The sequence below is a fragment of the Nomascus leucogenys genome, chromosome 5 (assembly GCF_006542625.1).
Source record: "Nomascus leucogenys isolate Asia chromosome 5, Asia_NLE_v1, whole genome shotgun sequence".
NCBI lineage: Eukaryota > Metazoa > Chordata > Mammalia > Primates > Hylobatidae > Nomascus > Nomascus leucogenys.
In genome coordinates this window covers 90,824,606-90,841,502 of record NC_044385.1, presented here as the reverse complement: position 1 = coordinate 90,841,502, position 16,897 = coordinate 90,824,606, and the positions used below count along the sequence as shown (strand labels likewise).

The window sequence follows — 16,897 nt, the reverse complement described above, 5'->3', positions numbered from 1 at the left end:
TTAGTAGAGACGGGGTTTCACCATGTCAGTCAGGCTGGTCTTGAACTCCTGACCTCATGATCTGCCTGCCTCGGCCTCCCAAAGTGCTGGGATTACAGGCGTGAGGCACTGCACCAGCCTCATTGCCATGCATTCTTAGCTATAGGACATCACTGCTGCAATTCTACATTATCTTTATCCTTTGCTAACATCAAAACCTTTACAAATAATTTTCAGTAACCTTGGGACTTCAAATTTTTATTTTATTTTATTTTATTTATATTTTATTTTATTTTATTTTATTTTATTTTATTTTATTTTATTTATTTTTTCTGACATGGAGTCTCGCTCTGTCGCCCAGGCTGGACTGCAGCGATGCCATCTGGGCTTACTGCAACCTCTGTCTCCCAGGTTCCAGTGATTCTTGTGCCTCAGCCTCCCGAGTAGCTGGAATTACAGGCGTGTGCCACCATGCCCAGCTAATTTTTTTTATTTTTAGCAGAGAGGGGGTTTCACCATGTTGGACAGGCTGATCTTGAACTCCTGACCTCAAGTGATCCACCCGCCTTGGCCTCTCAAAGTGCTGGAGTTATAGGCGTAAGCCACCAGGCCTGGCCTTTTTAATGTTTCTAAGGCAGCACAGATAATTAAATAATTGTAGATTGTCATTAAAATATGACAATTCTCCATTGCTGTTTCCATACAAATATTTGAATCCCAAGTGTCAAGTCACAATCTCCAATTTTATATACTGTAATTATATGTATACTATTAAAAATCAAATAAAACATATAATTTTCAAACATGTTTAATTCCATAAAAATAACCAAATTCAGAAACAAAAATGTTTCTAAATTAGAATCATCAACTAAGTCAAGCTCTAAGCTAAGGAATGTGATCAATATAGAATATTAATAGTATACAATTTTTATTTTCATACTGAATACAAAATGTATATCTACTCCTAGATATTTACTCAAGAGAAATAAATATATATGTCCTAAAAAAAGAAATTTTAAAGACAAAAACAAACTAACCACAAAGGTAGCAGAAAAAAACAACTAAAATTAAAGCAGAACCAAATGAAATTGAGATCCCAAAATCCATACTAAGGATCAATTAAGCAAAAGGTTGGCTTTTTGAAAGGATAAACAAGATCGTTGGACCACTAGCTAGATTAACAAAGGAAAAAAGAGAGAAGATCCAAATAAGCACAATCAGAAATGACAAAGGTGACATTACAATTAAGCACAATCAGAAATGATGAAGGTGACATTACAACTGATCACACTGTAATACAAAAGATCTTCACAGACTATTTTGATCACCTCCATTTAGACAAACTTGAAAACCTAGGATAAATGGATAATTTCCTGTAAAGACAGTCTCCCAAGATTACATCAGAAGAAAACTGAACCCCTGAAATAGAATCAGTAATAGAAAGCCTAACAACCAGGAAAAAAACTTAGGGCCAGGTGGATTCACAGCTAAATTCTACCAGATATCAAAGAAGAGCTGGGAGCAATTATACCGAAACGATTTCAAAAAATTGAGGCAGAGGTACTCCTTCCTAAGTGATTCTAGAAAAATAACATCACCTTGATACCAACATCTGTCAAAGAGACAAAAAAAAAAAAAAAAAAAAGGCTACAGGCCAATATCCCTGATAAACATAGAAGCAAAAATTCTCAACAAACTACTAGCAAACCAAATCCAGCAGCACATGAAAAAGCTAATTCACCATGACCAAGTAGGCTTTATCCCTGGGATGCAAGGTTGATTCAACATAAGCTAATCTATAAATGTGGCTCAACAAGTAAACAGAATTGAAAACAAAAACCAAATGATCATCTCAATAGACAGAAAAAAAGCTTTTGAAAACATCCAATAAATCCTCATGGTAAAAACCCTTAACAAACTAGACATTGAAGGAATATACCTCAAAATAATAAAAGCCATTTATGACAAACCACAGCCAATATCATACTATACAGGCAAAGCTGGAAATATTCCCCTTGAGAACTAGAACAAGACAAGGATGACCACCTTCATCACTCCTATTCGACATAGTACTGGAAGTCCTAGCCAGAGAAATGAGGCAAAAGAAAGAAATAAAAGCATCCAAACAGAAAAAGTAGTTAGATTAACACTCTTCACTGGTGATATGACTCTATACTTAGAAATCCCTAAATACTTTGACAGAAGACTCCTGGAACTGATAAATTACTTTGGTAAAATTTCAAGATATTAAACCAACATACAAAAATCACTAGCATTTATATACACCAATAATGTTCAAGGTAAGAACCAAATCAAGAACACAATCCCATTGATAATAGTCACAAGAAATAAAGTACTTAGGCATATAGCAAATCAAGGAGGTGAGAGATATCTACCAGGAGAACTACAAAACACTGCTGAAATAAATCAGAGATGACACGAACAAATGGAAAAACATTCCATGCTCATAGATTGGAAGAATTGATATTCTTAAAATGACCATACAGCCCAAAGCAATATACAGATTCGACCCTGTTCTTATCAAACTATCAATGTCATTTTTTCACAGAATTAGAAAAAAAAACTATTCTAAAATTCATATGGAACCAAAAAAAGAGCTTGAATAGCCAAAGCAATCCTAAGCAAAAAGAATAAAGCTGGAGTCATCACATTTCAAACTATACTACAAGGCTACAGTAACCAATACAGAACGTACTGGCACAAAAACAAACATATAGACCAATGTAACAGATTAGAAAACCCAGAAATGAAGCTATACCCCAAACTAACTGATCTTTGACAAAGTGAACAAAAATAATCAACGAGGGAAAAGACTCCCCATTCAATAAATGGTGCTGGGATAATTGGATATCCATAAGCAGAAGAATAAAACTGGGCCCCTACATCTTACAATATACAAAAATTAACTCAAGACTGATAAAGGACTTAAGTGTAAGAGTTAAAACTATAAAAATCATAGAAGAAACTCTAGGAAATATTTTCCTGGCCAAAGCCTGGGCAAATAATTTATGACTACATCCACAGAAACAATTGAAACAAAAACAAAAATTCACAAATGGGACCCAATTAAACTAAAAAGCTTCTGCACAGCAAAAGAAACTACCAATCGAGTAAACAAACAAACTACAGATTGGGAAAATATATTTGCAAACTATGAATCCAACAAAGGCCTAGTGTCCATAATCTATAAGGAACTTAAACAAATCAAAGAGCAAAAACAAACCACCTCATTAAAAATCGGGCAAAGGACATGAACAGACACTTCCCAAAACTAGACATACATGCAGCCAACAAGCATATGAAAAATTCTCCACATCACTAATCATCAGAGAAATGAAAATAAAAACTACAATGAGATACCAGAATGACTATTATTAAAAAGACAAAAAAACAACAGATGCTGGTGAGGCTGTATAGAAAAGGGAACACTTATACACCGTTGGTGAGAATGTAAATTAATTAATCTCCTGAGGAAAGCAGTTTGGAGATTTCTCAAAGAACAAAAAAGAGAACTACCATTAATCCCAGCAATCCCATTACTGAGTACATATCAAAAGGAATATAAATTATTTTACCCAAAAGATACATGCACTACATGTTCATTTCAGCACTATTTGCAACAGCAAAAATGTGAAATCAACCTAGGTGCCCATCAATGGTGGACTGGATAAAGAAAACATGGTATAAATACTCCATGCAATACTATGCAGCAGTAAGAAAGAATGAAATCATGTCTTTTGCAGCAACATGGATGTAGCTAAGTGAATGAACACAGGAACAGAAAATCAAACATTGTGTGTTCTTACTTACGAGTGGTAGCTAAACATTGGGTACTCATGGACATGAAGACGAGAACGATCGATACTGCGGACTACAGCAAAAGTGGGGACACAGCAGGGATTTAAAAATTACCATCGAATACCATGGTCACTACTTGGGTGATGGGATCAGTTTTTCCTCAAACCTCAACATCATGCAATATGCCCTTGTAACAAACGTGCACATGTACTCCTTGAATCTAAAATAAAAGTTAAAATATCAACAAACTTATGTGCTCCCATATTTTGATGTAAGTATATGTATTAAAAAACATAGTAAATAACTGGTTTTAAAATGAAATTGATGATCATATTTTAAGACCAAGAGTAATCTGTTTTGAGGAACAGGCAAAAAAACATTGTCAATAAAATACTTCTGTACATATATACATGAAGCAGTATTTTGTAATGCTTAAAAATGCAGGACATGAGCAAGATTGGTGAGATTTAAAATTTGACTTTCCCATTTACTCATAGTTGTTTCCTTGGGCGATATACTAAATGGAATACCTATTTTACTCTATTAACGTGGGAATAAGAATAGTTATTTAATCCTAGGATTGCTAGAAGGATTAAATGTATAAATATAATTAATTTTTTTGGCACAATGCCCAGCACTTTTTAAGCACCATGGAATTATTAGTTTTTTATTTATGTTTGTATTTCCCTTATTAAATGGCCTTACTTTGTGTTTGTTCTATGATATTGATTAAACTTCAGATTTAATTATAAATAGTTCTGAATGTAAAACGAGATATATTATGCAACGAATTCTAATGGTAAAAAATACACTTTAATACAGCAAATCTTTAACGTCATTGATAGGATCGAGGAAACTGCAACTTCCATAGAAATGATGTATAACAAAACCAACTTCACCATTATCTAATTGACATAAACAAGAGTTTGGTTTCTGCTGCTTATTTCTGGTCACAAAAGCACCACCAAATTTCTAAACAAAGACCCAAAATACTTCTTATATTAAACACTGAAGTCGATATGCACTATCCATGTATTTAAGAAAGATTAATCAAAACAAAAAAGGTAATTATTTATCAAATTTTTGGTGACTCAATGAATGACAGCATTAGTTTCGGTGGTGGGTTAAATCAAATAAATGTGTACAAAATGAAAATTGTAATGTGCATCTTGTACCACCACACAGATCAAAAATGAACAATAGCAATTATGGCGGGTTCAATGTTTTTTATTTTAACCACACTTTATTATTTTGCAGTTGTATGCTTATCTTAAGCAGGTTGGAAATTTTCCCTAAATTTTTATTTGACAAATAAAATGTATTCTTTCATTCATTCATTCATTCATTCATTTTCCAACGTGGTTAGTCCGGCTCAGGGTGGCAGGTGACCAGAGCCTATCCTGGAACCTCATGGCCCAAGGCAGGAACTATACCTGGACAGATCCCCATCTTATTGCAAAGCACGCTCACACATACATCCATGCTAACTCAGATGGGGACCATGTAAACATGCCAATTCACCAAACATGCACGTATTTGGGATGTGGGAGAAAACCAGAGTAGCTGGGGGAAACCCATACAAACATGGGAGAATGAACACACTCCACTCAGAAAGTGGACCTGGCTTGATATTGATTTTCTTTTCATCAGTATTAAAACAAAATGAGGTGGAATGGAGTGATGTTATTTGGGGACCTGCTGTACTTCTAGAAAGAGCTCTCACAAACTGACAAGGTAAAAAATGAATATTAATTAGAAACTAAAAAAGCAATGTGAATTTAAAAAAATAAAAAAGCAAATTAAAATTATAGCCAAGTATATTAAAAGAGATTCAAATAGGTTGCTAGCCAAACAAATACAAATTAAACTCATAAAATCATATCACTTTATGTTTTATATATGGCTATAAATGTTTTAGAAGTTATATAACATCTTTTGTTCTTAGGAATTTAGGAAGAATACTCCCAAATATCATTGGTGAACATGTAGGATTAGAAATTTTCTGGAAAGATATGGTAATAGATATAAAATTTATGTGTATGTACATACACACCTAGCAGAGCCTTACTGCTTCTAATAATTGATTAGTCACTTTTATTAGATGAACCATCTTACCAATGACAATTAACAACTTTTTAAAGATTCTCTAGGGTGACCAAATATGACTGAAACTGGAGGATATATCCTAGAGAAAAGGGAAACCCTCTGGATGAGATCTCCATTTAACTGACTTTTCTAGAAGGCCACTCCGTTGCCTGCCTAACACACAAGGACTAGAGTTCAACAGAAGTCAGTGGCCTTACTAGGTAGAGATATCAGAGTTTTGGATTACAGAATAACTGGAAATTGAAGAAAAGGGGAAATCATAGAAGGAGAGCCCCAAAATCTGAGTATAAATTATTTTCCAGCCTTTCACTGGATCATAATGTAGGCATATTTTGGGCCAGACAACAGGATCCGAAAGAAAGCAATAGCTGATAGGCAGAAATACCTGAGCTGAGATTTCAGCAACTGTTTGCTGCTATGAAGACAGAGTCAAGTACTATCAATTCAGAATTTGGTAAACAATTGGATATTTTCAGAAAATTTGAGAGAGGTCACACTTTAGCAGAAAAGTATCATATAGTGAGACAAGGTGTGGGTCCTTGGACACAAGGCAAATTGTAATAAACTTCTAATATCAGCCTACACAAGATCAGATCATCTGCTGATAACTTGACCCTCTGCTTGAATAAAACATCATTTTGTAAAAGAAGATAACATAATCCGGAATGTACACAACAATGAAAATGGCCAGTGTAAATATAAATTATGAGCCATTTAGTGAAGCTGGAAAAATGTAACCCATAATCTAGAGTGGAAAAAACACACACAAATTTTTCTGATGTAGAAATTAGCAGGAAGTTATTTAAAGAGAATTATAACCAGGCACATTAGTTTTAAGTTGTTGAACTGAACTATATGACAAAAATAGCAAAAAGATAAAGAACAGGAGGGGGAAAATGAAATTCTATAACCAAAAAATTCTTATATTATGCATAAAATGAAAATTAATTATGAAATAAAACTTCCCTCACAGAAAAAGAAAAAAAGGCCAGGTGCGGTGGCTCACGCCTGCAATCCTAGCGCTTTAGGAGGCTGAGGCGGGCGGATCACGAGGTCAGGAATTCAAGGCCATCCTGGCCAACATGGTGAAACCCTGTGTCTACTAAAGACACAGAAAATTAGCCGGGCATGGTGGCGCGTGCCTCTAATCCCAGCTACTCAGAAGGCTGAGGCAGGAGAATCGCTTGAACTCAGGAGGCGGAGGTTGCAGTGAGCCGAGATCCTGCCATTGCACTCCAGCCTGGGCAACAGGGCGAGACTCTCTCTCAAAAAAGTAAAATAAAATAGGAAAAGAAAAAGGAAAAAAGATATTACAATTAGCCAGGGGAATAAATACACACTACCTCTGGGAAAAAAAAATAAAATTAAATTAAAATTAAAAAAACAGTAAGAATGCTTACCTCTCTAATAAGACAATGGCTGAAATCTGAATTGTGCTTGTGAAAGGTTGAATTCAAGGACATTCATGTGGAAAACAGTAACTGGAAGCCTGAAGGAACTGAACAGAGGTTTCGCTCTCTTCCTACCACAGGAGAAACGCGGTTGTTTTCATACCAACAAGTTAAAGAAGCTTCATAGGCCGGCCGCGGTGGCTCATGCCTGTAATCCCAGCACTTTGGGAGGCCGAGGCGGGCGGATCACGAGGTCAGGAGATCGAGACCATCCTGGCTAACACAGTGAAACCCCATCTCTACTAAAAATACAAAAAATTAGCTGGGCGAGGTGGCGGGCGCCTGTAGTCCCAGCCACTGGGGACGCTGAGGCAGGAGAATGGCGTGAACCCCGGGGGGCGGAGCCTGCAGTGAGCCGAGATCGCGCCATTGCTCTCCAGCCTGGGCGACAGCGAGACTCTGTCTCAAAAAAAAAAAAAAAAAGCTTCATAAATGCCGCGGGGCTTCAATACATTCCAACAAAGTATTAATACATTCCATACATTCATTAATGTATTAATGTATTGAATTATTATTGAAATTCAAAATTATTAATTCAAAATATATTAATTCAAAATAAATAATTCAAAAATTATTAATTTCAATTAATACATTCAATACATTCCAACAAAGCTTCATAAATGCCGTGGGGCTTCAATACATTCTAACAAAGCAGTAAATAAACCTGTACAAATTCAAGGTCACCAGCCAGTCATTGGACTGTGTGATAGAATAAAATATGGTTCAAATATGCTTAGAGGGAAACATAACTTTAAACAATTACACCAGAAAAGAAGCAAAGCTTTAATCGGCGATTTATTTAAATATTTGAATAAAACATTTCCTAAACTTCAATAATAGTTAAATATTACATATATATTTTACAAAAGATGGACATCTCCCTACTCATAAAACACTCTTCAGAAATTTAAAGAAGATTTGAATAAATAAGATGATTTTTCACCTAAAGAATTGGAAGACCTTTGTCTTTTTGTTTTGTTTTGTTTTGTTTTGAGACGGAGTTTTTCGCTCTTGTCCAGGCTGGAGCAATGGCGCTCGATCTCGGCTCACTGCAACCTCCGCCTCCCGGGTTTAATCAATTCTCCTGCCTCAGCCTCCCGAGTAGCTGGCATGCACCAACACGCCTGGCTAATTTTTGTATTTTTAGTAGAGACGGCGGTTTCACCACGTTGGTCAGACTAGTCTGGAACTCCTGACCTCAGGCGATCTGTCCACCTCGGCCTTCCAGAATGCTGGGATTACAGGTGTGAGCCACCATGCCCGGCAGGGAGATTCATTTTAATGTATCAGTTCTATCTAAAATAATCTATAGATTTAAAACAATGTGAACATTTTTTAAAGGTATTTTAAATAAAATTACAAAATAAAGCTATTTTTTTGTAAACACAAAAGAGGTAGTCTAAGACGACAACAACAACAAAAAGACAAAGAGAAAAACAAACAAAAACTTTTTTGATTACTACAATGACACATTGATGTATTACTTCATACACGTATTCACTTTTAAATTGATTTTACATATAATTGTATGTATTGCATGATGTTTTGAAGTATATATATATATATATGGCTCTCAGAAGTAGAGAGTGGAATGGAGGTTACTAGAGTCTGAGATGTTTGGAGGTGGGAGTTTGGAACTGGGGGTTGAGATGTTGGTCAAAGGATACAAAATTATAGTTAGGTGAGAGGAAACAAGTTCAAGATAACTATTGTGCAGCATGGTGACTATAGTTAAAAACAAAACAAAAACCCTGGAAATTTGGAAGTTTTTGGAGGATTTACCCTACTTTATATCATTATACAGCAATCAAAATTATATGGGTTGGTGCAAGCATAGAAAAACAAATCAATTAAATACAATAGATATTCCAAATGTAAATCGACTGACTGTGCACGATGTGCAGGTTTGTTACATAGGTAAACATGTATCATGGTTGTTTGCTGCACAAATCAGCCCATCACCCAGGTATTAAGCCCAGCATCCATTAACTATTTTTCCTGATGCTCTTCTTCCCCGCAATCCCCCAACAAGCCCCAATGTGTGTTGTTCCCCCAACCTGTCCATGTGTTCTCATCATTCAGCTCCCACTTATAAGTGAGGACATGGGGTGTTTGGTTTTCTGTTCTTGTGTTAGTTTGCTGAGAATAAAGGCTTCCAGCTCCATGTCTTAGGCTAGATCTTTTGTGTTTACAAAAAAATCACTTTATATTTGTAATTTTATTTAAAATAAGTTTAAAAAATTTCACATTGTTTTAAATGTATAGATTATTTTAGATAGGGCATGCTCTTGTTCTCTTTTATGGCTGCATAGTAGTCTATGGTGTATATGTACCACATTTTCTTTATCCAGTCTACTGTTGTTAAACATTTGCATTGATTCCATGTCTTTGCTATTGTGAATAGTGCTGCAATAAATGGCACTATTTATGGGTGCATGTATCTTTATAATAGAATGATTTATATTCCTTTGGGTATATATCCAGTAACAGGATTGCTGGGTCAAATGGTATTTCTGCTTCTAGATCTTTGAGGAATGGCCACACTGTCTTCCACAACGGTTGAACTAATTTACACTCCAACCAACAGTGTGAAAGCATTTCTTTTTCTCTGCAACCTCGCTAGCATCTGTTGTTCCTTGATTTTTTAATAATCACCATTTTGATTGATGTGTGGTGGTCTGTTCAGAGTTTGTATTTCTCCCTGAAATAATCTAGAAGGGTTGTATATTTCCAGGAATTTATTCATCTCCTTTAGATTTTCTAGTTCTTATTCTTAAAGGTGTTCGTGGTAGCCTTTAATGATCTTTTGTGTTTCTGTGGTTTGTTGTAATATCTTCCATTTTGTTTCTAGCTTAGCTTATTTGGATCTTCTCTCTTCTTTCCTTGGTTGAACTTGCTAATGGCGTATCAATTTTGTTTATCTTTTCAAGAAAACTAGCTTTTTGTTTCATTTATGTTTTGTATTGTTTTTGTTGTTTCAGTTTTATTTAGTTCTGCTCTGATCTTTGTTGTTTATTTTCTTCTGCTGGGTTTGATTTGTTCTTGTTTCTCTAGTTCTTTGAGATGTGACCTTAGATTGTCTATTTGTGCTTTTTTCCACCTTTTTTTTTTTGAGATGGAGTCTCACTCTGTCACCCAGGCTGGAGTGCGGTGGCACTATCTCAGCTCACTGCAACCTCTGCCTCCCAGGTCTAAAAGATTCTCATGACTCAGCATCTCAATTAGCTGAGACCACAGGTTCATGCCCCCACACTTGTCTAATTTTTAGTAGAGATGGAGTTTCATTATGTTGGCCAGGCTGGTATCAATCTCCTGACCTCAAGTGATCCACTCACTTTGGCCTCCAAAAGTGCTGGGATTGCAAGTGTGAGCCACTGTGCCCAGCTCTTTCAGACTTTTTGATGTAGGCATTCAATACTATGAATGTTCCTCTGAGCATTGTTTTTGCTGTATCCCAGAGGTTTTGATAGGTTGTGTTACTATTGTCATTAAGTTAAAAGAATTTTTACATTTCTAGCTTGATTTCATAGTCGACTCAACGATCATTCAGGAGTAGGTTTTTAATTTCCATGTATTTGCATGGTTTTGAGGGTTTCTTCTGCAGTTGATTTCTAACTTTATTCCAATGTGGTCTGAGAGAGTAGTTGATATAATTTCAATTCTCTTAAATTTGTTGACACATTTTGTGGCCTATCATATGGTCTATTCTGGAGAATGTCCCATATGCTAATGAATAGAATGTATATTCTGCAGTTGTTGGGTAGAATGTTCTGTAAATATCTGTTAAGTCCATTTGATCTAGTGTGCAGTTTAAATCCATTGTGTCTTTGTTGACTTTCTGTCTTGATTACCTCTCTAGTGCTGTCAGTGGAGTATTGAAGTCCCCCACTATTATTGCATTGCCTCTATCTAATTTCTTAGGTCTAGTAGTAATTGTTCTATAAATTTGGGAGCTCCAGGGTTAGGTGCATATGTATTTAGGATTGTGATATTTTCCTGTTAGACTAGTCATTTTATCGTTATATAATGTCCCTCTTTGTCGTTTTCAATTGTTGTTACTTTAAAGTCTGTGTTGTCTTATGTAAGAATAGCTATCCCTGCTCATTTTTGCTGTCCATTTGCATGGAATATCTTTTTCCACCACTTTACCTTAAGTTTCTGTGAGTCCTTATGTGTTAGGTGAGACTCATGAAGACAGAAGATCCTTGGTTAGTAAATTCTTATCCATTCTGCCATTCTGCATCTTTTAAGTGGAGCATCTAGGCCACTTACATTCAGCATTAGTATTGAGATGTGAGGTACTCTTCTATTCATAATGCTCATTGTTGCCTGAACACCTTGTCTTTTTTTCATTGTGTTATTATTTTATAGGTCCTGTGAGATTTATGCCTAAGAAGGTTCTATTTTGGTATATTTTGAGGTTTTGTTTCAAGATTTAGAGCTCTTTTTAGCAGTTCTTGTAGTGCTGACTTTGTAGTAGCAAATTCTCTAAGCATTTGTTCATCTGAAAAAAGACTATCTTTTTTTTCGTTTATGAAGCTTAGTTTCAGTGGATATGAAATTCTTGGCTGATAATTGTTTTGTTTAGGAGGCTAAAGATAGGATCTCAATCCCTTCTAGCTTGTAGTGTTTCTGCTGAGAAATCTCCTGTTACTCTGATAGGTTTTCCCTTATAGGTTACCTGATACTTTTGCCTCACAGCTCTAAAGATTCTTTCCTTCATCTTGACTTTAGATAACCTGATGGCTATGGGCCTATGCAATCATATTTTTATGATAAATTTCCTGGGTGTTCTTTAAGCTTCTTGTTTTCGGATGTCTAGATCTCTAGCAAGGCCCAAGAAGTTCTCATCAATTATTCCTTCAAATATGTTTTTCAAACATTTAGATTTCTTTTCTTCCTCAGGAACACCAATTATTTTTTGGTTTGATCATTTAACATAATACCAAACTTCTTGGAGGCTTTGTTCATTTTTTTAAAATTATTTTTTCTTTGTCTTTGTTGGATTGGGTTAATTCAAAAGCCTTGTCTTCGAGCTCTGAAATTCTTACTTCTGCTTGTTCAATTCTATTGTTGAAACTTTCCAGTGTATTTTGCACTTCTCTAAGTGTGTCCTTCATCTGCAGAAGTTGTAATTGTTTTCTATTTATGCTATCTTTTTCTCTGGAGATATTTCCATCCATATCCTGTAACATTGTTTTAATTTCTTTAAGTCGGTATTCACCTTTCTCTGGTGCCTCCTTGATTAGCTTAATAATAGACCTTCTGAATTATTTTTATGGCAATTCAGAGATTTTGTCTTGGTTTGTAGCCATTGCTGGTGAGCTAGTGCAATCTTTTGGAGGTGTTAAAAAAGTCTTGTTTTTTCATATTGCCAGAATTGTTTTTCTGGTTCCTTCTCATTTGGGTAGACTATGCCAGAGGAGAGATCTGGGGCTCAAGGGTTATTCTTCAGATTCTTTTGTCCCACAGGGTGCTTACTCCCTTGATGTGGTGTTCTCCCACTTCTCCTAGGAATGGGACTACCTGAGAGCCTGACTACAGTGATTGTTATTTCTCTTCTTGGTCTAGCCACCCAGTGGAGCTACCAGGCTCCAGGCTGGTACTGGAAAGTATCTGCAAAGAGTTTTGCAATATGATCTGACTTCAGGTCTCTTAGCCATGGATACCAGCACCTGCCCTGGTGGAGACAGCAGGGGACTGAAGGGGACTCTGTGAGGGACCTTGGTTGTAGTTTTATTCAATTCACTGTTTTTTTCTAATGCTGGTTGTGCTGGCCGTAAACTTATCACATGGACAGACTCAGGACCTCTGGTTAGCCAGGATGTTACAGGCAGCGGAGTCAAGCTTTCATGGGGCAGGATTGTTCTGCTGTAATGGCTTGAGTTTCTTGGCCTCCAGCCAGGAGGTGGCGCTTTCAAGAGAGCATGAGCTGTGGTGGTGTAGAGAGGAAACAAGCTTGCTCTAGCGTAGCCTAGGTAAGTGTTGGGGTTTTTCAGGTGATGTGCGGGGCCGTATAGCTTCCAAGAGATTATGTCTTTTGCCTTTGGCTACCAGGGCAGGTAGAGAAAGACCATTAGGTGGGGGTAGTGTTAGGTGTGTCTGAGCTCAGACTGTTGTTGGGCGGGGTTTGCTGTGGTTGCTGTGGGGGATGGAAGTTAGGTTATCAGGCAGATGGAATCCCCAGGGGGGTTATGGCTGCCTCCACTGCTTCATATAGGTCTCCAGGGAAGTAGAGAAAAGCTGGCAGCGACCAACCTCATCCAGCTCCCATGCAGTGAGAAAGGCTAGTTTACTCCTGTCATGCTTCCCCAACAGCCCCAAGTTTCTAGACTGGCAGCTGGTAACCAGGGCTGGGAACTTGTCCCTGGCTACAAGCCTCCACACACTGAGAAAACAAGCGGGGCATTCAGGCCCTGCCTCTTCCCAGTGTGACTTCTGTGCTCATATCTGTACTTCCTATTCACCCCCATCCCCAGATTCTGCCCTGGAAAATTTGCACTGGGTCAAAATCACTACAAAGTTCAGCTAGAAGTTTCCTTCTCCCTATGTTCTTTCCCCAGGTCCATTAGCAGCCTGACCCAAGGACCTATGTGAGATGAATTCAGAAATGGCTTCCTTGGGCTTTTCTAGGGCCCAAGAGTGCTTAAAGGGCTTTTCCCACTGCTTCTTCTTTTATATTTCACACAGCTCTCTAAATTTGCCCCAGCTCTAGGTAAAGTTAAATTATTCTCCCATAATCTGGATTTTCAGGCTCCCTGGTCAAGATGTGTGTTTCAAGGTGGACCTTTCCCCTCTCACGCTTTGGGTATTCACTGATTTTCAGCTAAAAAAGTGATTATTCATATCAATAATATTTGGATTAGACAAGTGAAAAGGACTGGAGAGTAATTAATAAATGGAAATAGAAATATGAATTTTTTCAAAATGTGGCTTGAAAGAGAAGTTAAGAGAAACTAAGAATAAGTCCATAAGTTTCAAAATCCATCTAAGAAATAATAGAAAAAAAAAAGACCTAAAGCTCCTAAGAAGGGGGAAAAAAAAGAGAATACTTGAAGAAAATATAATTCAATACTTTCTATAAATAAGATTTAAAAGCATTATTCAGAATAAAAGAATAACAATAGCCAACTGAGATTGAAAAAAAAATACCTACACATAAACACACTGTAATGAAACCTTGAACATTTTATTTAAAGGGCTATTCCAAAAGACCACCAAAAAAAAAAAATATCAAATTTCTTTTAGTGAAAGATACCAGATGTTTCCTAGAACTGACAATTTCAGGAAGAGGAAATGAGAAATGACTTTAAGGACAATATTTGACTGAGACTTGTATAGAGATTTAAGTTCAGAAATTTTCTGACATACAAGGACCCAGAAATTTATCATACATATAGGCTTTTTGACAGAATAACTAGAGAATGTAATACATCAGAAAGGAAATCTCAAATGATACAATACAACTAAAAACATAGGAAACAAGTATAAGTGGATGTATTGTTTGTGTGTTAAAATTAAAAAAAAAAAAACTGAAGGCAAATAAAAGGTTGGAAAACAACTGACCACAATTTTCAAAAAGTACTGTCAAGGAGAAACAAGAACTATGCCACATTTACTGTAAATTAGTGCAGAAAGTACAATAAGATTTTATTAGATACGGCAAACTAAATACTTCTAACAACTTTCCCATGATGCAAAATTCCATTGTATTTGCTTGGATATATTTTATCTGAGAATATTATGCTGTACTGTTACAGTATTTTCAAATTTATAATTAAGGTTTTTCCCACGGTCCCACCGCCACCACCACAGCAGTCACTCGCCACAGCCGCTGCCACCACTGCCACCACGATCGCTTATTACAGGTTTCTGCAGTTGAACTCCAAAGTGCAGAAGGGTTTGGAAAGTAGCTGTATTCCTCAGCGTGGCACTGGGCACTGGTGCTGTTCCCATAGATGATCCTGAAGATGGACGCAAGCATTGGGTGGTAATCCTGGCGGGTTCAAATGGCTGGTATAATTACAGGCACCAGGCAGCTGCCTGCCATGCCTACCAGATCATTTACAGGAATGAGATTCCAGACGAGCAGATCATTGTTATGATGTATAATGACATTGCTCACTCCGAAGACAATCCCACTCCAGGAATTGTGATCAACAGGCCCAAAGGCATGGATGTCTATCAGGGATTCCTGAAGGACTGATTACACTGCAGAGGATGTTACCCCACAAAATTTCCTTGCTGTGCTGAGAGCCGATGCAGAAGCAGTGAAGGGCATAGGATCCGGGAAAGTCCTGAAGAGCAGCCCCCAGGATCGTGTATGTGCTCGTTGACTTCACTGACCATGGATCTACTGGAATACTGGTTTTCCCCAATGAAGATCTTCATGTAAAGTACCTGAATGAGACCATCCATTACATATACATACATAAAATGTACCAAAAGATGGTGTTCTATATTGAAGCCTGTGAGTCTGGGTCCATGATGAACCACCTGCCTGGTGACACTAATGTTTATGCAACTACTGCTGCCAACCCCAGAGAGTCGTCCTACACCTGTTACTATGATAAGAAGAGATCGACGTACCTGGGGGACTGGTACAGCGTCAACTGGATGGAAGACTCGGACGTGGAAGATCTGACTAACAAGACCCTGCGCAAGCAGTACCACCTGGTAAAATCACACACCAATACCAGCCACATCATGCAGTACCGAAATGAAACGATCTCCACCATGAAAGTGATGCAGTTTCAGAGTATGAAACACAAAGCCAGTTCTCCTATCTCCCTGCCTCCAGTCACACACCTTGACCTCAATCCCCAGCCCTTATGTGCCCCTCATGATCATGAAAAGGAAACTGATGAACACCATCGATCTGGAGGACTCCAGGCAGCTCACAGAGGAGATCCAGCGGCATCTGGATGCCAGGCACCTCATTGAGAAGGCAGTGCGCAAGATCGCCTCCTTGTGGGCAGCGTCCGAGGCTGAGGTGGAGCACCTCCTGCCTGAGAGAGCCCCCATTCATGGGGCATAGCTGCTACCTGGAGGCCCCGCTGCACTTCCAGACCCACTGCTTCAACTGGCACTCCCCCACGTGCGAGTATGCGTTGAGACATTTGTACGTGCTGGCCAACCTGTGTGAGAAACCGTATCCGCTTCACAGGATAAAATTGTCCATGGACCACGTGTGCCTTGGTCGCTACTGAAGAGCTGCCTCCTGGAAGCTTTTCCAAGTGGGAGCACTCCCCCGAATGTGTGCTAATCAGAGACTGGAGAGGTGGAGTGAGAAGTCCCCGCTGCTCTGGGCCCTCCTGGGGAGCCCCCACTCTAGGGCTCGCTCCAGGACTTTCCTCACAGGATGACTTGCTTGCTGTTGCCTACCTCCCCAATCTTCTCTGAAAACCTACAAATTGGGATGGGGAAAGCTCTGTATTGAGAAGGGTCATATTTGCTTTCTAGGAGGTTTTTTGTTTTGTTTTTGTTTTGCCCGTTAGTTTTAAGGAGCAGGTTTCTGTAGCCCCTCTCAAAAGGAGTCTTTA

The 16,897-nt window shown here is 37.8% G+C and overlaps 1 pseudogene; it reads left to right on the top strand.

Annotated features, from left to right (window-relative positions):
- The first annotated feature begins 6,569 nt into the window (after positions 1 to 6,569).
- Positions 6,570 to 16,564, top strand: LOC100604720 (annotated as a pseudogene).
- The last annotated feature ends 333 nt before the right edge of the window (positions 16,565 to 16,897 follow it).